Genomic DNA, 25,284 nt, shown 5'->3' on the forward strand with positions numbered 1-25,284 from the left:
TCAGGTGCGCTGCGGTCTTCCACTGGAACGCAAGAGGCCTAAAGTCACGAATCGCAAGTTTCCGGCAATATGTTTTAAACAACCACTTTCCGATATTAGTCATCTGTGAACCTAACTTATCCCAAGCAATCAGGCTTTCCGGGTACGAGCCCTTCTTTGCTCCGACATGCCGGGAGCGCAGCAAAGTTTTGTTCTACATCCGCACCGACATAACGTACGTTTGCTGCCCAGTTCAACCCCACAATGACAATCAGTACGTGTGTTTCATAGTCAAAAACGGATCCATAGAGTTCACACTGATTGCGGCGTATGTCTCCCCCTCCTCTCAATTGGACTGCGAGAGGTTGAAGACAATTATAGAGGCAACCCGGGCTCTTTGGATTATTAGCGGAGATGTCAACGTCCACCACCAACTGTGGGGAAGTCCTATAGTCAATGCCAGAGGGCGGGATCCTGCCGTAATGAACTTTCCGTAATGAATGACAGCAGCCCGACATACCTGCAAGGCAGTTCATACAGCAGTTGCCTAGACCTGACGCTAGTTTCGCGGTCCCTGCGCCGGCGTGTCCTGTGGTTTTGTGATGTGGAGACCCACGGGAGTGACCACATACCAACGTACCTGAAGATTCCAGGTCTTGTGGCATCCGGCCCAACTAAACACGCGCACATCGATTGGACGGCATTTAAAACTCGAATGGAAGAGGCGTGTAAAAAAGCCATCACTTCCAGTTTGGAGGACATTATAGCAACAGCAATGAAGGCTGCTAGAGGCTTCCTCACGTCAACTAGAATGCGCACCGAATTTGATGTCGAATTAGATCGCCTACGTGCTATTCGTCGGCGTGCAGAAAGACGTTAAAGACGGACCAAATGCGTAAGGGACCTTAGAGAGGCGCGTCGTGTGCATAGGAAAATCAAGCGACGAATGGACACGCTGGCGGAACAGCGCTGGAAGTCATTCTGTCAATCTCTGTATCCTCGAAAGCCCATGTCCCTCATTTGGCGGACAGTGCGGGGGCTTCGAACGCTTCCACAGCAAAGACAGCCTTTCTATGCGTTGGCTCTACATCAAAACCGTCACCAGATTGAAGTTGCAACTGACTTCTGCAGGACAATCTCGGGTGCAGCGACTACCTCGGGTTCCAAGCGTGTTCCTCCTGCATCACGGGATTCAGCGATAGAAGTTGTCTTTACTCGTGAGGAACTTGATGCTGCCCTTGCAGAATGTAAGCGTTCGTCTGCACCAGGTCCAGACGGCATTACATATGCTGCGCTGTGCCACCTTGGCCACGACGCGCGTAGAGAGCTACTCAGCCTTTACAACCACTCGTGGCAAGACGGAATTGTTCCTCCCCAGTGGAAATCTAGTCGCATGATACCATTACTAAAACCACGGAAATCCCCGCTCGACCTGTCATCATACAGGCCAATAGCTTTGGCCAGTTGTGGGGGTAAAGTCATAGAAAGAATGCTTCTGGCGCGTCTTGAGTGGTACCTTGAGCCCAATAACGTGTATCCTAATGCCATGGCGGGTTTCCGATGGTGTCGCTCTTCTATAGACAACGTCATTGATCTCGTGTCCACAGTACAGCAACAGAAACGCCAGAAGCGCATGTGCGCGGCACTTTTTCTTGGCATCAAAGATGCATACGGTAACGTGACACAAGAGGCCACCCTTGATGCGCTAGAGGCTGTTGGAATCGGTGGACGGATATTTAGGTGGATCCGAAGCTATCTGACCAAAAGGACATTTTTTATTATGTGTCAAGATGGCTCCACACCTGTGCATTACACCAACCGGGGCGTGCCCCAGGGCGGAGTGCTCAGTACTACTTTGTTTAATCTTACACTGATAAGACTCCAGGAGTACTTACCTAATACCGTCCATATCTCTATGTATGCCGATGACATCTGCATCTGGGCCTCCTCTGTGCCGCATCTCCAGGTGCGAGCAAGACTTCAGAGGGCAGCAACCATAACTTCCTCTTATCTCTTAGAGCAAGGTCTGAGGGTGTCAGCCGAGAAGTGCGCTATAGTGGCTTTCACGCACAAAAGTATGACTTGTTATTCGCTAACTATTGACGGCCATGTCATTGCCTATCGTGCATCTCATCGTTCTTTAGGAATTGTTATAGATCGGAATTTATCATGGAGCCCGCATTGCCGCATTGTAAAGAAAAAAATAATCTCTATCACACACCTGCTCAGATTTCTTGGTGGCAAATCATGCGGAGTGTCAATTCTATCAATGCTGCAACTCTACAGAGCACTCATTTTGGGATTTTTGCGGTATAGTGCGCCAGTGCTTTCAAGCACATGCAAGACGAATTTGCGTGCCCTTTAAACTATACAAGGTCAGGCACTTCGCACAAGCCTGGGTCTCCCTCGCAGCGCATCAACAGTTACTACCATTGCAATCGCCCAGGACTACCCACTCTCGACGTATATAACCCTTGACACCCTGCGGATTCACACACGGCATCTAACAAGGATTCCCAAGCACCACCTTGTGTCAGTAGCGAATCAGAGACCACACGCAGCGTTTTCAAATGTTATAGCAGCCCACCAGTCGCCCATACCATCGCAGTTCACCCCGGCAGCACGGCCTTCCTCTGCGCCGTGGTGTCTGCGGGAGCCATGGGTGCGCCTTACAATTCCGGGCATAACGAAAAAATCGAACTTATCGACACCGGCCATTAAACATTGAGACTCTACCTACTCCACGCCGCATATAGTGACCGCACTCATGTGTATACAGATGGTTCGGTCTCAGGTACAATTTCACCCTACGCCGTGGTCATTCCTGCGAGACAGACCGGTATTACTCAGGAAACTTCGCATCGGACAACCTCCACCGGGTCAGAATTGTCCGCTCTTCGTGTGACTGTGCAGTACATCGGTGCACAAACACCCCACAAATGGGCTGTGTTCTGCGACTCAAGAGCAGCCCTGCAGTGTCTTAATTCTGCTTTACGCCATGGCGAAAACTATCAACTTGTAGCTGAATTAAGACATCTCCAACACCAGGCGCAGGAAGAGGGTCATGGCATCGTCTTCCAGTGATAACGGGACACTCTGGCATTGTTGGAAACGACGCAGCTGACGCTGCAGCTCGAGCGGCTCACGGCAGTGCCAACTTTGTCCCGATACTGTTGACAAGAACCGACGCAGCAAGACATCTGAGAATGCTTAGCCGAAGAGAGCTTTTAGCGTCATGGTCCTCTACTAGCAACTCCAGATGCCGTCTGCACCGCCTTGACCCCTTACTAGCTCCGACTCGGTCCTCCATGCGGCCTCTCCCGCTGCGATGCTACGCTGTTGTGTCACCTGTGGCTTGAAGTGGCGTTCACAAATGCGTACTCCCAATTAATCGCAATGGCAGACTCTCCTGCGTGTGAGTTGTGTGGGTGCGACGAAACTATAGAACACCTTCTTTGCAACTGCCCTCGGTTTCAGCGTGAGCGGGCACTCCTGGCTTCAACACTCCGCCGTTTAGATTCCCGGCCCCTTACTGAATTCAAGATTCTGGGTCCTTGGAGTAAGCATTCATTGCAGAGGGCAGCTTTGAAGGCACTTTTAAAGTTCTTGAAGGACTCAGGACTGAGTGCAAGATTGTGAACAATCAGTGTGTGCCCTGTGTACCCTGCAAGTAACGGACAAAGAACACTAGGAGGAGTGATCATATCCCTTTGTTCTCCCATTTCTATCTCTCCCTCCGTTCCCCTTCCTACGTGTAAGGTATCATACCGGGCGCTGTCTAGTTAACCAGCCTGACTTTCTGCCTTTCTCTCTCTCTCTACACTACGGCGTCCCTCGTAGCCTGAGTCGCCTTGCGACGTTAAAACACATGAACCATAAATCAAACCAGAGAGCTGCCTCTCGGTGTTCGAGAGAAAGGGAGCGGTGAAGAGCAGGGCTGCGTAAAGAGATCAAGCAGCATGGGCGCGATCTGGTTTGTCCGTTTGGTTTACTCCGTGCTCTGTGCAATTCTTGCCTGTATTAATCTCACACATGTGCTCGACTCTTACACGCGCACTACCTTCGCTCAAGACGCGTCCTCCGGTAAGGACTCCGTTGACTTAGTTCATGCGGTACATTTCGTGTGCTCAGGAAATACATGCAGAACTCCGTCAGGTGTAGTCTAGCGGCCGTGAACAGGCGTCGTTCTCTCAGTTCTCTCGCACCCGTGTGCGCTCGGCTGCATCCGCGCGGCAAGGAAACGACGCACTGCCGCACGCGGGGCTTTGTCCTAGCACTGCACCTCCACTAGCCCCGTCTGCTGACAGCTGACTCACGCGTGTCGAGAGCACCGGAGAACAAAGTCAGGCCACACCCATCATGCCGGATTTCGTGCAACGGGGCTCACCGGCCTCGCACCATAAGTGCTCCCACGTGGTGCACGATGCCGCGACACTTAGGCTTGGAATGAATCGCAGGTACCGGGCTTCCGCTGCGAGCGATGTGCGCACACGTTTTGGGCCCATAGAAGCTCATTACGAATGTTTGTCCACGCGCGACTAGCATAGGCCCCTTCCAGCACATTTGAAGGGCGGGGTGGGTTGCACGGCCTACAAATCAAGCACCGAATTGGACGGGGCAGCGGTGGCGCGTGTCCATTAGTGAGTACGAATGTAAACAAAATTAAAAACCTGGACGGCGTAGACGTGGTGGGAATGATACGGATGTGCAACACACAAATGGTATTTTTTCATTCTGTTTGAATGTATTTTATCCCAATTGAAATTGATTTTAGTTGTTTATCTCCTTTTTAACGGACTGAGGCAGGACTAAAAGCCGTGACAACCGCTTTAGGCGGAACCTGGCTCTTTCCAAGTTGGCATTCGCGGAGACACTGCTTCTGTATAATAGCTCCGCGGGTTATAAAGAACACAAATATCAGAGAAATCTTTGAACAATAACTGAGCACACTGTAATGAATGAAAATGAAACATGCTGAAACTGGCGAACAAAAAAAATCTCTAAATAATCGTACTTTACCGCAAAGATCACTTCCATACTTTGACAAGCTGTGCAAGGTACGGGGCATCGAGCGTAACGCAGAGAAAACGGTGCTTTTACAGACTGCAAAAAAAAAGAAAAGGCACTCAGAATTTTTACTAGCTGCTTCAAGACAGTTCAGTTAAAGAGGTAAATGCCCATAAGTATCTCGGTGTAACACTTACAAACATTCTTACAAAGTCGACACATATATCAGACATATGTAGTTAAGCGCTTCGAAAACTGTGGTTGATTAGGAGGAAACTTAGGACGGTTCCGATTAAAGCAGTGTTGATTGCCTGTAATGCATTTATTTGGTCCAAACTGCTCGAATATGCCTCTGTAACTTCGATCCCCTATAATAACAATAGTATATTACTCAATTGGAGCGCGCCCAGAGAAAAGCCATTTGGTTCATATTCAGCAAATATAATACGCATGATTCCTGTTCACAAGTGATGAAACAGCACTGCATTTGTATACCAGAAACGTGTAGAAAAATTAGCAGGTTACTATTTTCGCTTAAAATTCTTCTGTTATAAGGCCATCTAATGTGCGAAGAGCCAGACCTACTCACAATCATTGCTTAGTCAATTTTTATTACAGCACGCAGACATTTAAACACACTGTCTTCCCTGAAGCCAGCGCAGATTGGAATTCCTTGCCGGTAGCAGTGACTGAGTGCAACCACTTATGAAAGCAGCTCGAAAATTATTTGAGGGCTTTTTATATATATAAGCCAAATCCAGAAACCGAAACAAGGCTAAATTATACTGTAATGACAAGCAAGTTATTTACTTTGGAAAAACTATGATAACGAGTGGAACCCTGTAACGTCCGGAAAATTTGCGCGCAAATCCCATTTGAAATACAAAAAAGAAGCCAGACACTGCTCATATCGGGATCAAAACGAGCCAGATTCACTTGTGAGATTCTTCTTTGTCAGCTTGAGCCTCATAGCTCTTGCTTTCTTTGGGTTTAACGCTCCAAAGTGACTCAGCTGGGCTATGAGGGACGCCGTAGTGAAGGACTCCGGAAACTTCGACCACCTAGGGTTCTTTAACGTGCGCTGACATCGCACCGCACAAGGGTCTCTAACATTTCGCCTCCATAAAAATGCAGCCGCCGCGGCAGGGATCGAATCCGCGTCTTTCGGGTCAGCAGCCGAGCATCGTAACCGAGCACCGTGGCGGCTTTGAGCCTCATAGGTTGGACTGTTTTGAATGTGGCGTCATTTATTCCTTCTCTAGCGCTACTTCACGCTTGACTGCGTAAGATATGAAGAGATCTCTTCTCTCATGCTTAAGTGAAGCTCGAATTGTGATGTTCGATTCCTCTGCATCGCCTCTCTACTGTATAAATTTTGTTGTTCAGGGAATCCCTTCTCGGCCCTGAGACCGGTGAAAAATAGGGACCAAACGGCCATTACTCTTTGCGACTTGGTAGCTACGCTCCTGCCGAGCTCCTCACGCGAAATTTAGGGCACCTCTTAAGCGACCAAAACAGCTCCCCCCCCCCCCCCCCCCCCGCTCTAAAGGTGTGTGGATTTAGACCACACCTGTGTGTATATGACACACGTTAGAGAATAGCCGAACGATTAAATAGCCTGAGCGGCATCCACTGCCATCTGCGATTAGGCGGAAATATTTTTGTTTCTTCAAAATTACAGTAACGAACACACTGATAAAACAAGCGTTTTGTGACATAAATCGTTGTTTGGACACCAGACTTCCAGTTCAAAAGTTAGGAAACTATACCTCACTTAAAATGGTATAACACCAGCACAATTTTGAAAGCAGCTACACTCTGCGTATACATTCACTAAACAGCGAGCAGCAGCGCATTCTACTGAATAGTAACCCATGCTATCATCTTTCCCTATAAAGAGTAGCGAATGTGAAATAATGCTGTAATCTTGTCGAAGAGAAATCAGGGGGCTTATAATTGAGTCCTCACTGTGGCCAACGAAGGGCTTTGGAATATATGCGCTAATTAAAACATGTCGACCAGCAATAAATATTGAACGAAACGCGTAAACAGTCGTGTCTGCGGGTCTTTTCGCGATGAGAGTGCATACCTATCTCCAGGCATTGAGAGAGTTGTCTGTGCTGTGGAGCTTATATTATCAGCACGGAAGCCTTAGATTAAAGTGCTCGAGGGAGCTCTCCCTGCGGCCGCAAGAGCGTCTTCTTCGATCTACAACGTCCGACTCTGATTTCTTTCTCTGGCAGGAACAGTAAATCACCTCGCTCTCTGTTTCCCCCTCTCCTTTGAGTGCAGCATTCTTCGCCTCCACAGCTGGGAACGCCCATCAGCAGAGTAGCCTCGTCAAGCTTTTACAGCCCCGGCGCACACGCGGCCAGCCTCTGCGCAGCCATTCCTCGAGGGATAAGAGCCCTTTCGATTAGTACCGGTCCGAAGGCTACTTTTACGGCGCACCACAAAATGACCGCATTTTCTTCCTCTCTTTCTTTCTCACCTGTGGAAGAAGTGATCTCCTTCGGGGAGATTAGGGCCATCTTCCCAGAGGCTCTTTCAGCGCTAGGGCTGAAATGACGACGGCATCAGGTGGAGAGAGGCGTCCTTTATTTGCTGCTCCGCCTCGTTCGTCAAGTCCGTGTTTCTTCATTTTCCTCTTGCGCTCAGCCCGTGAAAGTGATTTACTCGCTGAGTGGCGTTAACACCCCGGTGTGTATGACGTCTCGAGCGTCGACTCTTTCATCTCCGTCTTTGCTAAAGAAGAACATTACCCATTAAAATATTTCCAGAAATGTAATGTAAATACACTATTCTGTCATGTATTTTTTTCCCATCTTTCTATTCTTAAGGCTCCAGCGAGGGATGTGCAGCAGGAGCACGAGTACAGTCGAGCACTCTCTGCTACCGTCCGCATTTATTTTCTTTCTTTTTTTCTTCCATACAACTTTCACTGTGACACTTTCGGCTCTTTGGCGATTTGTCTAGGACGTAACTCACATGCTGGTAGGAGACCACGGCAGCAAATGGCGCCATTTTTCACCGTGATAAAAGAAACATAATGAGTCGTAGCTTTAGCAATTCATAGTGCACCACTCATTTCTGTGACAGCCTTAAAGAGCGACACATTTTTTTCCCCCACTGCCCTGTAAGACTCTCAGTGCGGACGGAGAACAGCGTTTCGCTGCTCTACGGAGATCAACCGCGATGGGCTTAGTACGTCGCAAACAAGAGTGTGCAGCACCGATTGGACGCACCTCGCGCTGACTTCATCGTCTCGGCTGCGGCGCGCACGGTGCTCAGCGCGCACTCGCCCGCGACCACCTGGCCTGTCCCTCGAACACCTCGGTGGATAGGGCGGTGTAAGATGCGACCAACGTCTGCGCTTCGCTCTTTATGCGGCCGCATAGAGTGGTTCACAGCGGCTTTCACTACGACCTCCACGGACCGGTGGTGAATGGCTTGCAATGAACGACGAACGCCAACTGCGAACGGAACAACCGCCAAACGAGTGCGTTAACTTTTGCCGAACCAAGGTCACAGTAATGCGCCGCCCGTTCCTTATTGGCCAGCGAAATGACATCAGCTGGGGCTCTACACTGTAAACAGAATGGAGTAAAAAGGGATTAAGCTGCCCTCTAGCGGGCTCAACTGGAAGGCACTTTCTACTCTGATATGAGCGTATTCGTGTTTAGTGCTTATAAAAATTGTAGGGTACACTGAAGCTCCCGCATAAGTGCACGACGCGATAGCTTTAATGGGTTAACGCCCACATATGCAGAATTCGTCGCTCTAAACTTTGCATTCATAGACCCATGGGACTCCTCATACCACTGCTGGCGCAGCGGTTAAGCGATGCCCCTGCGATGGCAGGTGCTGCCATCAGTGGGGCTTGTGCGACCCAGGTAGCTCATTTTGGGGAGCTTCTCGTGGCCAATCAATAACTAAATTGCCACCTGCCAAGGTGGTAAGCTTGCCCACAATCCGGTGTGCAGGTTGCGATGACACCACAAAGTTACGTGACCTTAACTGTCAAATTAGGCAGCTTCTCCGGAGATTTTTCGCCCACAGCGCTGCCACCAGTGCCGCCGACGACAACGCCGGATTTTCTCATGATGAGAAGCTTAACGCTATCTCGTTAAAAGTCGCACTGTGGCCACTTACGAGCAAATCCACAGCGCTCGCTGTTATCGGCATCAGCACCGCGCAATGCAATCGCGAATTCGGGCAAATGCTGCTGAAGCAACCGTCGTCGCTTCGTAGGGCGGGGTAGCTGCCACGCACATCTTTTCTTTTGACACTTTCGCATCTATGTATTTCAACTCCACTCTGTATCCACGCGGGAGTGTTGTTGCAAAGCAGAGGGGGAGCAGTGTCCTAGCTCCCGCTTTTAAAGTGCACCGCTTCTTGCTTGCCGGTGCCCACGGACACAAACAATATGGTGATTATCCCGGCTGCAAACAGTTTTCCTCTTGAATTAGGAGTGTTAGTACATTGTCATAACCGTTGGTGATTTCTTTTCTAGGCCGTGAGTCTTTGTGCGGAGCGCATCCTGAGCCGTCGCGTGGATGAAGCCCGTCCATGATCCCATGATCGCCGATCCAAGCATCCGGCAGACAGATACTGCGCCATTTCCTTTCCCCCAAAACCAATTATTATTATTATTATTATTAGCACCCAGCAGAAAAAAACGACATAAAGAGTAAGGGCGACGATGGGAGAAAGGGAAGAAGTAGGGGGGCAGAAGGCCAGTGCTGCCATCAAGAGATTGAAAGGAGAGATAAAAAAACGCTGGCTAGGAGAGAAACAAGAAAGCAAGAACAGCGGCCAATGGAAAAAGAAGTCGAGAAAGGGGAGAAAACGGGGGGACCCCGTTGCGGAGAGAGAAACAGAAAGGTCTGGTTATGAAGCGCGCGCAACGATACCTTCCGCAGGTCGAATCGGTTGTGTGTTTCTTCCCCCCAGCGGCTGCAATTTGGACGCTATAAAAAGCTCAGTCGAGATTCTCTCTGAGTAGAAAAAAACTGGGCGCACACTTAATCTTCGCCTTTCAGAATGTTACGCAGCAGCGGTTTCTCTTGTCCATGCGAACACTGGTTGCTCTTTCAAAATCAGAATCATTATGTGAAAGCCTACACTACATACAGAGCCCAAATATACATAGGGGCAATATAGAGCCCCGCTTTAACAGAGCCGTATGAACGGGCCTAACGGTAGCGCGTCAGGCTCGCAACCCAATGGTCGGGGGATACAGAGATGGGTCTTGTGAGTCGCCACTGTGTAGTAACGTGAGTCGTCGTCCGCTGCGTGCTTATACGAGGCTGAAGAGGAAGAGGCCCGCGAGCTTGGCGCATGCTTGTGGCGCCATTTATAGGACCCTCTTGTAACATCCACTTTTCGACCAATCCGCATTTTTCAGTAACGACGACGGCAAAGCCGACGCCGGCTTTTCTGCAGAACAGCACCCCTATGCTGCCGCGCAAAATAACCCGAAATACCGGAGCCTCGCTGCAGCTGCTTTAGGGCATTGCATTGGTTGCTAAGGGTACGTGGTGCTGACAACGACCATCGCAATCGCGAGGCTGGCCGTTCTGAGGCTGGCCGATCGGCGCCGCAGCCAGACCGAGGAACGGCGGACGACGAAGACCTGGTAGCAGCGAGAGCGGCGCCGGCAACTACGCATAGAAGGCGAAACTTCAACTTGCGCCTTGGACAAGGTTCGCGCCAGGGGAGCCCCGCTGCTGCCAGGTCTTCCCTGCCCGCTGGAGCGTCAGCGCGAAGCAGCCGACGCTGCTGCTGCCCGACTGGCTACGTTGCCTAGTTCAGCGACTTTCTGTTTGTTGCAATTCTGCAGGTGTCCCTGTGTCATTCCACTCTCTTACAACGTGGTAATCTGTTTAAAATATAGTTCAGGTTTTCTACAATTAGGAAGCGTGCATTCAGCTTACTGGCCCACAAATTCTCAGTTAACCTGAATGAACAACCAAGTTGATGGGGCGCTCACATAGCCCGGCTTCAGCGCCGACTGAGCTGTTAGAGGATGGGAGTCTCCAAAGGTGGAGTAGGTTTGTAATAGGGCAGTAGTTGGCAGCAATAAGGCAATCATTGCCATCCAGCAGAGCGCAGCCATACGGCTACGAAGGAACGCTACACTGCGCAGTTAAAGTTTATGCTGCACAAAACGCTGCATCGCATGACAATACCCCGAACACTCTGCGACAAACGGATGAGCCGCAATGTTCATGCGAAGATTCGCAAAGATGTACCCCTAATGCCCGTAAAGAAATAACCCTACGAAACAGCTTCCGCGGCTGACAGGTGACTTCACAGAGAACCCGAATTTTCGCATCCGTGGCCCTGCTGGTGCTACCGCATTAAAATGTTAACCAGTGACAGTCACAAAACATTATGCTAGAAACCTGCGGGAACAGTTGGATATAGCCTCGATAATTACTTTCATGCTTTTACTCTGGTGATTGCTTTCGCTGTAAGCCGACGCTTCACACGCGCGGCAGAATGTTTCTGGATGATGAACGTGAGTGGTGGCGGGCGGGTCGATGTTGCTTCTGGAGGAGGTGGTTGGAAGGGTGGTTGGATCGGTGGTGGACGTAGGTGCGCAGCCATCTAAGTAGGGGGCGTGGTGGTAGTGGAGGCTTCACTCATGGAGTATTCACGAAATAATTCCATCATTTTCATAGATAGAGAGACATAAAAAGAAGAGGTCAGACAGGGATGTTAACCAGGGGTATGTGCCATCGTTTTTCAGGCAGCAACAACAACAACCAGGAGGGTGTTGTGGTTGGCTACCCTGCACAGGGAAGAGGGATGACGGTATTGAGAAGGAATAGAGAGAAGGGCTGAGGGGCTCAGTCACAATTGGTCCCTCAAGCCAGGAGGCAAAACAGCGGCTTGTAGACCCTAAGAGCAGTCGACTGCTGTGGCCACGGTCCCGGGATGTTATCCTTCGTCGAAGGGCGAGGATCGAGGCAGTCTAGAGCACAACGCAGCGTGCGTCTTTTGGTCGCCAGAGCAGGACGCCCACACATGAGATGCGCAATGGTGTCTTCGCAGCCGCATCTTTCACAAGCAGAGCTGTCGGCCATCCCAAACCGGTCCTGCTAGGACCGTAAAAGAACAGAAGAGGAAAGAAGAGAAGTCGAAGAATAGATAAAGAACAGAAAAAATAAGCTGATGTTGAGGCAGCGATCGAATACTGAGCGTTTACACACCTAACATAGGTCGCCGGTTCGAATCCTTGCAACGATCTAGGCTCTAACTAGTAAGTTTATGCTGCAAAAAACGCTAAACCACATGACACCATCCGGAACATTCTGCGGCAAGCGGTTAGCCCACAAATTTTACTCGAATGTCGGGACTATGTGGCCAGATAAGGATAAATATACCGCATCGACGCACTGTAGTTTTGAGTTGTGGTGCTCGGGCATCACTCTGCTGCCTGTTATTATTTTATTCCATTATGCAAGCACCTCGGTTACCATGGCAACCACTGGGTTAAGATTTGTGTTGTAACGCATAACCCTGAGACCCGAAACGCGAGGAGTAGAGCTCAGTGCTTTAATACATTGTTGCTATGGAGGCCGCCATCTTGGATTCTATATGTGGAATCAGCATAACTTGGAGGCTCGAAACGAGCACAGTAGAGCTGTTACAAAACTACTTGCATGGTTTGCAGTGACGTTCTCTAGAAGCGAGCTCAAGGGATTATAAAAAGCGTTCCTTTGTCGTGTGTCTCTCGCATGTCCCCGACTTCCTGTCCGCTTACGTTTTCGTCAAGCTCATTGAGAAGAAAGATTTTTCCACAGACGATCGGAATATAGGATGCTTTTACCTGTTTCTCAAAAACTGATATCATACGCTTCAAACTTTTTAGTCTTCGCACCTTTATACTCTCGTTTGTCTCCAGAAGGCGAGAGATAGGCAGATATGATACATAGATAGAAAAACTGAAATAAGCGCCAGTAATTTCATCTATTTTTTTCCTGCAATTAGATCCTGGAATCGCTCAGCGAACTTGCTGGCAGATGTCTTACTGAAATACTACCCAACACGGTCATTCTTTTTATGATTAGATTTTCTTTTGGCACGCAGTGCGTTTTAATAACTTCTTTTATGTTTGCGCCCCCCCCCCCCCCATATTTTTAATCTGCGCGCTTTTTAAGTCGCCTCTAATATCGATCCTTTAAAAGCTTCCGTAGTGCTTTTCTTTGACCAGTACTTTTTGAGCAGACTCCAGGCAAGGAATTCTTGACGAGAGATAAAAAAAAAATCACCGGGAATAATTAGTCTCACCAAAAAATAGCGCGCTTACACGGGACAAAGGAAGAAGACACGCACAAACACAGCGTCTTCTTTGTTTGTCCCGTGTAAGGGCGCTGTTTTTCGGTGAGATCATGTACTAACTGGCCCGGCGACTATCCTTAGTGCAGAATAATTAGCCTCCTCCTTTTTGAACAACACAGCCGCGCGGACAGCGACCGTTTGTGTGTTGGCGCTTAAATGTCATTAGAGTGCATCTAGACGTGCCAACGGCTAAGCGTTACGATTAAAGATAACTCAAGAACCATTCTCTCTCATAGCGTGCGCACTTATATTGGCCTATCGCGGCGCAGGGTGTTTCAGCTTTCCCCAGTAGTTTTGGCTCGAAGTTGCTAGTACGCGCGCTGACACGATCAGGCAGGACGGCGAAGTTTTATTGGCGGCGCAGGCATCGCGAAATCGAAAGGGACCCTGTGCTTCTGGCAATCGGTCCTGCTTTTATCGCTTCTGTTTCCTTCGCCAACTTCAGATTCTATTCTCTTGGCTGTAACAGCCTTTCCTGTGTGCCCCTTATCGTCCTTTACGTTGACCGTGCTTGTTCGAGCGTGCGTGCGCGGGATAAGTTGCCAGTGGCCGCTTTCCGTCGAACATGGCTGGGTTCGAGCACGAAGAAAATGCTTACACAGTAAAAGGGCGCACGCGGAGAAACATATACGGGCTTCTCGCACCGACTGCCTTTACAGCCTTCTTTCGCTGCTGGCATTTATCGATCAGACACATGCTGTCTGAGCATCATGTTTTCAGGTTGTTTGTCGGTGTTTCGTACGCGGCAGCAATGTCATACTGGTTTATTCTCTTAAGCGCCTCCTCTGGTGATATTTCCAGCGTAAGGGTGGTTTATATGGTGACGCTGAGTACGATGGAAGCAACGGTTAAGCAGTGGTGGTCCGCCGGTGGTGTCTGGGCAGGGTCTCGCTCGAAGAGATGGCAGTGCGGCAGGGCTAATGCCCGCCTCGTTCTTCACAATGACCCCGGGAAAAAAAAAGGAGCCATCTTGGCGACGCATGGTGCCGACAGTACAACCGGGTCGTAGTGCGGCTTCAGGCGTTGAACATGCACTTATTTTAGCACAAGCGCCAATTGCCCCTCATCTTCAGCACCACTGACCAGAAGGAGACATTATTTTCTCGGCTATCGGGCACCACGAGGGATCACTAAATGTTCTGAGCTAATATTATGCACGGCTATCACTCTGTCTCAAAAATAACGGGGACGCTGAAGTAGCCTCGAAGGCGATTTACACCGGCGAGCGAGGCGTCGACGCAGGAGGAAAGCGGGGAGAGAACGCAACAAATCGATCCAAATCTGTCGTGCAACCTCCGCGACTCGGCCTTAAGAATGCAACGTGCTCTGTTCTGCGCCCATTAAAAACACGCACGGCCATACTCAACCAGGAACAGCTGTCACGCCGCCCCTTGATTTCCCCTTCACTACTGCGGCGTCCAAAGCGGCTCGGATTGAGACTTGCTCGTGCGGGTGGTCTTGGTTTCGGGGCTGTCTTGCGCAAGGATGGAAGTCGATGATAGAGACTGGCAGATAAGCACGCTCGTCTGCGGCGATGGCGTAGTTAGTCACTTATTTATTTCCTGCTCGCGGTCAAAAAACGTATACAGCAATATTGAGAATGGCAGCCACAGCGGAGACTGCGCTGTGATTCAAAAACTTACGCTTGAATGCAATAGCGACCGAGGCTGACCTGTTCGCTCCGCGGGAGCTTCGAATCCCAGTCGAGGCCAAAAGTGCATTATTTATTTATTTATTTATTTATTTATTTATTTATTTATTTATTTATTTATATATTCATTTATTTATTTATTTATTTATTTATTTATTTATTTATTTATTTATTTATTTATTACGTGATACGCACACCTGACATACCCTCCTGAGCTCGCCCTCTGCGTCAGCGATGTCTATACTGGCGCAGCCTCCAACCTTCTGCGGTGATGACCATTTTCGAAATTTGGCGGAGCGCTGTGATTAGTCATTGTTGGTCACGTGACACCTGCGGGTCATCACTGGTTCGTCCAGTTAAGGAATTCCGTCTGCGACGTCTGCGAGGTTTTGGTGTGACGACAGCTCTAATGTTACGATCATTAAAAAGTGACGCCATCAGAACGAGCACTCACTAGATGAGAAATTGTGTGTATTTCAAAGGGAACATTTTAGGGAGTCAAACCTTACTAATCGCCATTATTACCGAGATGCCTGCCAGCCAGAAACACAATTTTTGGTACCACAGCAAACGAAGGCTGTTTGCATGAACAAGCAAAAATTACTTTCTCAGCACATTGTCATCTTAAACTTCGGTGCTAAAGAAATAAGTTTGTAGCTTTCATAAGGTACACTTAGTTCAATAGTTCAGTCCCCAGCCGTGCCTCGCATTCTAAACTGGAAGCCAGCAACGCTTCGTTTTGGCTCCAGTATCTAGTTAAGTTTATGAACAAGAAAGAAAATAGAAGCGCTAGTTGCGATTCAATGCGCTTCCAGAAGGAATAATAGCATCCTACAAAGGATTGAAGAGTTTGTTGTTTGCTTTCTTTAGTTTTCAATCGGCTGCTCACAGAGTGAAACACGTTGTGGTTATACAAAACCAGCGTCTTGCTTACACCAGAAACGTGGACGCTGACAGCAGGAGAGACGAACCGGGGCGGAATGCCAGCGTGATTCAGTGAGTGTCGTGTCCTGCCGCGTCCGCCTTCCCGTCTTTTCACGCCAATTGCTTTTCACACCGATTGCGCCGCACGGGCACTACAAATTTCCTTCCATTTGTTGTGACCAAAGCTGGTAACGATGACAGGTGAAAACAGGAGCCAAAGCAACAGCACTGCCAATGGAGACTGTGCAGTGCGGGCGAAAGTGGTGAGGAAGGCGGGAGGGTTAATTTGGGCTTGAGCCTGGGGAAGCTGAGCTCTCTTCGGAGGAACGGCCAAAGATCAGGGCTCAATAGCTTCGCGAGATCAAGAGTGGAGAGCCCATTTTAGCTTCCGGCTCTGACCGTCCTGTAGCGTGGTCGTTTTCTCTGCCTCGGCAGAGAGAGAGACCTCGCGAGATTGTTTTCTTCCTTATCGGTTGCCGGACAGCAAAAATGCGGCGGAATGAGCAAGCACTGAGCAGCTGGTGAGAGAGTGGCTCTGACGCACAACCTCTCGGTTCATTACAATTGTGCTTAAGCAATTTGGACCATGCGGTTGACTCTTGTCCAAGGTGGTTTCCAAACGAGATGCATTGGAGCACCGCAGCTCAGTGTCATCGGCGCGGAACTGCTGCGAAATGCATTTTACAGTGAGGACTGTTACATCTTTGGTTTAGAGATATAGCCATGTATTCTGCCGTCAAGCATAAGTTCTTTGTGATGTAATTTACTTACATATCGAATTTAATTTAAGTCAATTTATTTTAATTCTATACATGCGACTCAACCTGCCGCGGTTGCAAAGTGAAAAGAGGGTAACTATCCGCTTAACGTTTAGAAGGGAGGCTACGCACCCGCCGACAGTAGCTGCCACGGGAATACCCCAGAGGACGGCTAACACGGAAGGAGGTGGGCAACCTTGGGCTGGTTCCAGAGCACAATGCGGTGTTAAATGAATAAGCCATAGTTTAACAGCTTTCGCTGATTCACGCGCCAGGCCGTTAAGCCTAGCTCTACAAATTGTTTAATTTTCTTTCTATTCCCTATTACGAGGAATAGGTGGGAGATCCCCGCGGTGGTCTGCTTATGTGTCCAGATTCCGAACATCACGGAAGGAACATGACCTATGCCGTCTCATTCGTGCCTTCCTCCTCAGCCGCGTTATCTACAGGCTCCCCTACCTAAAACACCAAGACACAGAAATCTTCACCCTGGATGCCATGAGCCGAACGGTATTTAAGATAGCACTACACCTACCCCTGAACGCCTCAACCGAAAAACTCCTGTAACTGGGCCTGCGAAATACCATAGGAGAACTTATTGCAGCCCACCGACACACACAATACATAAGGCTCGCGAAAACCACCACCATTAGACACATCCTACACACCCTAGTTACCCGCATATCGACCACGGATCGCACATTGCTCCTGGCCCCATCACATTCACTGCGAACTGATTATTAAATCTCTTTCAAAAATTGGCTGTGGTTTAGCTCTGCTTAACCCTAGTTGAATTGCGAAAGCTTCGTTTCCTCGGCACGTCGTCTACGCAGCGTCTTAGTACGACGCTCTCGAGAACTCAAACCGGTCTCTCCCGCAGTTGAAGAGTCACTCCGTGACGTGGCACGACTTCTAGCTGCATCTTCTTTACGACGCTTCTCGAGTTGTGCGGCGCGTTCTTCTGGCGTCTCTTGAGCGCGTTGTCTCTTCCTCGCTTCGTTCTGTTGTTATTGCGTCTCTTTCGCGCTCTCCATAACTACTACAATACACTGAGGCGAAGCGCATATATATACCCACCGCGAGGCGACACCTCCTCTCCCTTGACCCAAGCGGGGCACATCTGGTGGAGCGAGCGGCGACGGCGGCGCCTTCTGTTCGAGCGCGGCAGCGGCGTTGCTAAGCAACGGCGGCTCAAGGTCGGCCACAGCATACGACATACGACATACTGCATACGGCATACGGCGCGACGAGCCGAAATGGCTCGCTGGCTGGCGTAGTAAAGCTGTCGCTTTAAAACAAGCATCAACACGAACGCCGCAGCAAAGCCCGAGCACGGGCGCTCCACAAACACAATGGCGCCGAACCGGATTCCGTGTGGATGGATGACGCATGCATGGGCAAGGATGTCGTAGTAACCTTCGGCAAACTCTCTTTCAACCCTCTGCCACTCTTCACACATCCACCACCACACCAGGAGTCGAAGAGGACACCATTGCCCCTGCCATCACACGCACAGAGGCCCGATACATACTATCCCACTGCAAAACAGCGGTACTAGATTTTGCCGGCGGGAGAGTTCACGTCCCTGCATTTTGCATGCTGAACTCCCCCGCACACCCGACGCGCCACATGGACCACGACCAGGCCCCCACAAACCCTTCCTGTGCCCTCTGCCATCAACCCAGGGCTAACCTTCAGACATACTTTTTCTCTGCCCAGCGGACCCTCCCCCATGAGGCCTGGAGCACCTTACCACCTTACCAGACTCGGCTGCGCACCGAGGACACCGCCAAGCGAGCTATCACTAAACTGCCATTGTCATGAAGCTTCGAGACTTGAACGTTTCTGTGCAGTAGTGTCATGTGGGGGCCCAGGAACCTGCGTACACTAAACTCCTCTATGTACAACAAAAGTTCTCATCACCACCGCTCTACTACGGGACCTAACAGCGTTATTTTGTGCTTGCTATAGGCGGTAGACAGTTAGGCCTTGGCTCTTTCTTTTTGATCTTGTCGATGTTCGTCGAGACTTCACTTTACCTGTATGTCTACCTTATCTCCTTAACTGATTTTCGTAGTTATAAACAGCGCATCAGAGCTTACTCAGATTTTCCTGTTAACCCAAACACAATAACACTCTCGAGGTTGTTAATTCTGTGCAGCTTGTTTCATCATCTGCTTTTGTAGCGAGAGCTACACTGGGCTACCAGTCGAGCATTTCGCGGTACATGGGAGAGACCAGTTGTGCGCATGCGCCGTTACCATGGCAACCGAAGAGAAGTAAAGTGCGGCGTGCGCTTCGCAGTCGCTGCGGCCGCATACCCGCTCCACCGGCAGAGCCGAGCGTGACGTCACGCGGGTGAGCAGTTGTGCGCATGCGCCGATACCATGGTAACCAGAAAGACCCCACAGCTGCGCCACGTTCTTCGTCGCCGCCTCACCGCACGCCGCTCTATCACCCGAACCCCACGTCGCATGTGCAGGATTGCGTATAAAAGGCGGAGATGTAGTGGGCGTCTGTATCACAACGTTTGACATGCATGCAGAAAAGGACAATCCTGCCGCTGCTTAACGGCGGTCTAGACAAGAGAAGATTAACTCTTCCGATCCGGAGGTTGTCGCCTGGCAGTTGGCTTGAACGAAATAAGAACGCTGTAGTCTGTGCGTATGTGAAACAAGGTATCACCGCTGTCAGACATCTCCCTTCAATCGCTGTGAATAATAGTGAAGCCTGCTGTGATCGGCTTCTGTAAAGCGGCATTATCATCCAAGGAGTCAACGTGGCACCGGGAACATCTGTCAAGCAGACGATTGATGTGGTTGCCACGTGTATACCAGCGTACGGTACGGCTTCACAGTTGTGTGTGACTTTGGGTGATTTCAACAGGAAATAGGATTTTATTAGTCAGTGTATAAAAGAAAGGTTTGACTTTAATTTAGCTTCGGACCCTCACGTCTAGACTACCCAATGGGGAACTACTACAGAGCTTGTATACTAAAGAGGCTCTACCAAATCGAAATACTGTATTGACAAAATTGACAACTCTGCTTGGTACTTCACAGATCATCGGGCAGTCTTCGTCTCTGTCAAGCAAAATGAATAAAAGATGTCTATACCCAATGTCTCTCATTGCTAAACATACAGGGACCACAACAAGCTCAGCCAGGGAAACGTACCTCTCGCTACGTACATCCTGGCATAGCCAAGCTAAGCCACAGGCAATTTTTTTGACAAGTTCTAATGCGAATATTAATCCTAGCCCACAGCCTTAGTGTTCTCCCGTCTTCTATTTTTTGGCCAGCTCATAGCCGAGCGCTTACTAATAGCGATTAAAAGAAACAGCCCAGGACAGTTGCAGAGAACAGATATAACAGACCAGTCGTCAGCTAAGCACTGTTTTCTTTCATCGAAACACGTGTATTCTGGCTTTCAGGAATATTTGTGCGAGCTCCATAAATGTAAATTACTTCCAAAACAGCATCTGTGAGTCGAGCCTTTGTATTCGTTCTGTTTTTTGGCACAATTTTTATGCAGCTTTCTACCTGTTCATTGCAGGTACGACCGCACCTACGAGTATGTTTTACTTTAGTTGAGTTAGTGTCAGTAAAGCCTCACCGTCGTTAGTTGCTCTTCAGGCGTGGCACGGCAGCAATTTTCTTTCCTTAAGGCACGCTCCTGACACCGCTCAGGCATGTCCTGCTAGTATTGCAATATTCAAACTGCAGTCTGTGACCGTTGGTTATACGAAGATAACACATACATATTATCGGCAATCAGAAAAACAATGTCTGTAGATTTTTGCAGTGAGAGCTACATTACGGTGGCATTTCGAGCCTTCAGCGTGGCGGTGGAACGTGACCGTGGCGGTGGCACGTGGTCACGTGACCAGCCACGTGGTGCGGTGCAGCTGCTGCTGCTGGTGGTGCGGCGCATCGGCGAAACCGAGCTGCAACAGCTGTGCGCATGCGCCGTGCCAAGTGGGACGAAGATGGGGGAGGAACGCCCATAGAAACGGAGCGGCGAAAGACTGACTTTGCAGTTCAACTGAGCAAGTTCCACTCGGCCAGCTGTAGCTATCGCGTCACTCCAGGTTTAACCAGAGCTAAACCACCGCCAATTTTTCCAAGAAGCTACCTTGCAGTTACATCTGGAATTCGAGCTTAAAATTACGTTTAATGCCATTTTGAATGTGTCACATTCATTTTAATTTAAACCCGAAGTATTGGTCACCGCTGCCTTATACTGTAAAGGCCGGGGCATTTGTTCCCCTGCAATGCTGCAATGGCTAACGCAGCGAACACCCGTCCGTCCGATCAGAGATGTGGTATATATTTGTGGTGAACAGAGGCTTAAGCGATCGCTGTACAATTAAATAAAACGAATATCTGACGTCCATGTCGGGCACTTTTGCCCTAAGGTGGTTCTAATGGTAACGCATTTAAATGTGTTGGAATCATTTTTTTTTTTTTTGCGTGAAGTAGCTCTGTTCTCTAGAACTCCAGTACACAAATATTTCGATTAAAGAATTTAACTTTCGGCTGGTATAGCAAATATTTATATAAGAGCTGTAGCACCCCGCGACTTATGATCAAAAAGTTCACAGATGATCTACGCGATTCATGACGCAATGCATGCTTGAGCACTAGTGTTTTCCCGTGACGGCGGCGGGAGGCGTTATGCAGTACATCAGTGACCGTGTTAGACCCTCTCCCCACCCTCGACTCTGAGTGGCAACCGCCGTTCCCCTCTCGATACGCGTCGCCTCCCACTAACCTGCCCCTTCTGCCTCCTCTCTCTATCATCCTTTCCTCTTCTTCGTTTTGCTACTTCTGGGGCTTCACACCCTGCCAACACTGGACACTCTGCCCAAAGAGGGGTTGTAATGCTCACGCAAAAAATGTCTTAGAATGCTTTTTTTTTATATGAAATGCTTCTGTTTTCAACCAATGTAACAGTAAATCCTGAAAGATGGCACACTGCGTGATTTTCTCGTCCCATCGTATTCATATAAAACGGGCGGCCTTGTCGTCAGAGCCTCAGATGGCGGCCATGAACTTTGAGGTTGCCCAACACCTTGCTGACATTGCACTTAGTCGGCCATTCGACAGCTACATCTCAGTTCACATTGTGGCCGCGTTTGCTGAACGTTAAATAGGTAGAGTTAAGCACAGTGTTTTTAAAAGCGAACAACAAGTTCGCACAAAATAACTTTGTTTGCATTTCTGCACTAACGCTGGAAGTGTCTTTTGGAAGTTGTACGTCGGAGGAAGGCTACTGAAAAAAACAAGAGCAGGTTTGCTTCGATGATTTGTTGGACATCTATAAAGCATTTGCTTTCATGACCTGTACGCAGGAAACAGAACTGCAAGGCAGAGAACACTCTAGGCAGCAGCAAAAACTCACATCGCCAACATTTTCCTCCGCCATTCAACGCGGCTACACGGTAAGCGGGCGTAGCTTGTCTTCATGCTCTCCCTGAGAGGCGGAACGGCGTGAAAAGATCGCCCTCGGCTCCGTGCCCCGCGGGAGAAGCCACCCAGCCGCAAGAGGGCGGCGAACCGAGCTTCGCAACAATGGTCCCCGCGACGGCCTAACGGGGCGCGTCGGAAGATTACGCCGATTCGCTTCCAAAGCGTTCGTCCGCGTCGATGGGGCTGGAAACATTTTCAGCGTTTGATCTGTCCTAATGGTCTCGTCCGCCGGCAATCGCGGGGACCCTCCGTGGGTTTGTGGGAGCCTCTCTATCTCCGCTGGCGCTTCAGGAGGAAAGAAAGCGTGATGACGACACCGCCGCCCTTCGACTTTATTCCATTTTTTTTGTCATCTTCGGATCGTACTAAATGTACATGTCCGAATAACCCGGAGCGAGCAGCAAAGGCACAATGGCGCGAGCAGGTCACAACGAGAAAAAAGCCCGCCAAGTGGGGATCAAATAAAAGTGGGCGCTATGAACACATATTTTTTACTTTTGCGTTCAAGCGAGTTACTTCAGCAATCTGAGAATGGAAAGAAGGGTGAATGTAGAGCGCAATTAAATGGGACAGGTTTTTGTGAATGGAGACAATATTTTCGGATTCTTCAAGCTTTGTGGCAGTAATTCACATTTCCCAAACTGAATAGCGCTAACTAATCTCGCGCGATATTTTTACTCTCAACTGCCAATGATCAAGTCGCCTGCATGCGCCACTAAGCTCGCAAACTATGTGTATCACTTTCAGAAAACTTACTATAACAATCTTTTCCCGCTGATGTGCTACTAATGCTGTAAAAAATGCAAATGACGTTGAGACAATTTACAAAATATGGAAATTTAGTCCAAATTTCTCCTATGATTCAAGGAGAACTCTAGTTTGGGCTAGTCTGCTCATGATTCACAAAAAAAAAACGGCGCGAAATATGAGGACAAAAGAAAAACAAACAGGACAGGACCAGCGCCAACTTACAACTGAATTTTATTTCGCGTAAAACCTGCCCCTTTGTAAGGCAACACGCCGCAACAACCGTGCAATCACGCATTCGCAGAGTCACGAAGCCAACCCACGCCGCACAACAGATCACTGAAAGAGATCTAGTACATGAATCGCAATAAGTAACCACGTAACATATTTCGGTATCTCTGGTATCACTCCTCATGCGGTTGTATAGTTTTGGGTTGTTAAGAGCTTGCGTGGTCATGATCATTTGAATTCCATACTGGTGTAGAGCTGTTTGTTAAACATTTTTCCACGTCGTTTGGGTTTTTCTTCCGGAAGGCCATAATAAAATATGTTACGTGGTGACTTATCGTGCTTCATGTATTAGGTATCTTTCAGTGATCTGTTGTACGGCGTGTGTTGGCTTCGTGACTCTGCGAATACGTGATTGCACGGTTGTTACGGCGGGTTGGCTTACAAAGAGGCAGGTTTTACGCGAAATAAAACTCAGTTGCAAGTTGGCACTGGTCCTGTCGTGCTTGTTTCTCTTTTGTTCCCGTATTTTGTGCCGTTTTCTTTTTGAATTCTCCGATGAGATGCAAGGTGCGTGCCGGACAAGCAAGGAAAGTATGATCACGCCTTAGTGTTCTCGTTTCATTCCTTTTTGCGCGTAATTCTGTTGTCCTTCCCGAACTACGAAGATGAATGTGGTTCCCGCTATGTAGTTCAGGCTGCCTGTCTTAATTTAACGCATCAAAGGATATTGAGTATAAAAGTCTAACTTCCGCACTCTTGTTTCGTGGAGAAGCCCGCAAGCGATATAATTACAGCGCGCCATAACCTCTCAGCGCTTCCGCCCTCGTGGCTCGCACAAGGTGTACTCTGGGGAACACCCACCCGAATGACATTGGCCAGCACGTTCAGTTCTCGGCTACGAAACAGCACACGGCGGAGAAGGTGCCTCTCGCAACGGTGCTCATGGAACACTGTCGCGCGGCAACGCACCATAAATACTGAGGGGCACTTATCTCTTCTACACCGGGACCAGCGAACACAATTAATTTCGCAGCGAAAATAATGCGCAAGTAAAGCAAATTTTTTGGTAAAATTTTCCGTGCTTGCAATATTAACGTCTCGGCAGCACTTCCGATATGTTTGCTCCATGCGCCTTTCCTCTATTCGCGGACTGCCCTAACCGGCTCCTGAAAAGACTGCGGCCACCACGTCTAACGACCTAGGTCGATACGTGCGGAAGTTAGGAAACAAGAACTTCGAGGGGCTTCGTCAGGGCTCCAAATTCTTCCTCTCTGCCCAGTGGCCCGTACGAGATTTTTCTCGGTTGATCTCTGCACTGCGCTTGAATGGAAGGGATATCCCGCCTCTTCGCTGCTAGGTGCACGCGCATCTAGAAAGGGGGGGCTGATGGAATGCCCACATAGTTTCTGTTACAAAAAACTTATCCAAGATAGTAGGTAAAGATTCGCGTAAAGGCCATGTATCGCCTCGCCATATTGTGATGTTTATTTACAAGTCTTTTTGTCTTCGAGACTTAATTACTGTCGCTTCGTATGGTAATCAGCTACCAAAGCTAATATAGACAGACTGCTCATCCTGCAAAAAAAGTTTTTAAGAGCCGTTCAGAGTGTACCAACGACTATCACACACGTGAATCATTTACAAAATACAACGTTATTCCAGCCGCAAATTATTACGAGTGCAGGCATTGCAAGTTGTTCAAACAAGAAAGAAAATGTAATAATACCTTTTTTCAGAAATTAGCTTAACTAAAAAATACTGTGGAATCCTATAACAATCGTCATTTTGAACCATGGAAGTATAAAACAAGTAGAACAACATGCGGTCTACAAATGCTGGAAAATAAATGATCCAGAATACTGAACAGCTTACACGCTAGAAATATCCAGCTAGAAAACATCCCACTTAAGACATTGCACGATGTGTTTTAAAATATAGCTTTTCCTTGAGTATTTTAAGCACTGAATTATGTTTGTGAGTGATTCATAGGCGGAATGCTGTCACTAAATCCATTTCTTGCTTGCCATGTAGTTTTGTGTGGTTTTATGCGCGTGCTGTGCTTTCATACTTTTGTTTTTAATTTCTTGTGACAGAAGTCCTATCCATATTATGGCGGTTCACTTTATACAAACTGCCAATGAAGAGGGCATGCGACTCTGTCAAGTTG

At 48.8% G+C, this 25,284-nt stretch overlaps 1 long non-coding RNA gene across 1 annotated transcript in view; it reads left to right on the forward strand.

Moving 5' to 3' along the window:
• LOC144098268 (uncharacterized) overlaps positions 1 to 25,284 on the forward strand; it is a 217,010-nt gene that overhangs the window by 9,396 nt on the left and 182,330 nt on the right. The window contains exon 2 of the long non-coding RNA XR_013307154.1: positions 22,022 to 22,111. This is a non-coding gene — a long non-coding RNA (uncharacterized LOC144098268). The remainder of the gene's footprint in view (positions 1 to 22,021; positions 22,112 to 25,284) is intronic.

Source organism: Amblyomma americanum, chromosome 7, assembly GCF_052857255.1.
Source record: "Amblyomma americanum isolate KBUSLIRL-KWMA chromosome 7, ASM5285725v1, whole genome shotgun sequence".
Lineage (NCBI taxonomy): Eukaryota > Metazoa > Arthropoda > Arachnida > Ixodida > Ixodidae > Amblyomma > Amblyomma americanum.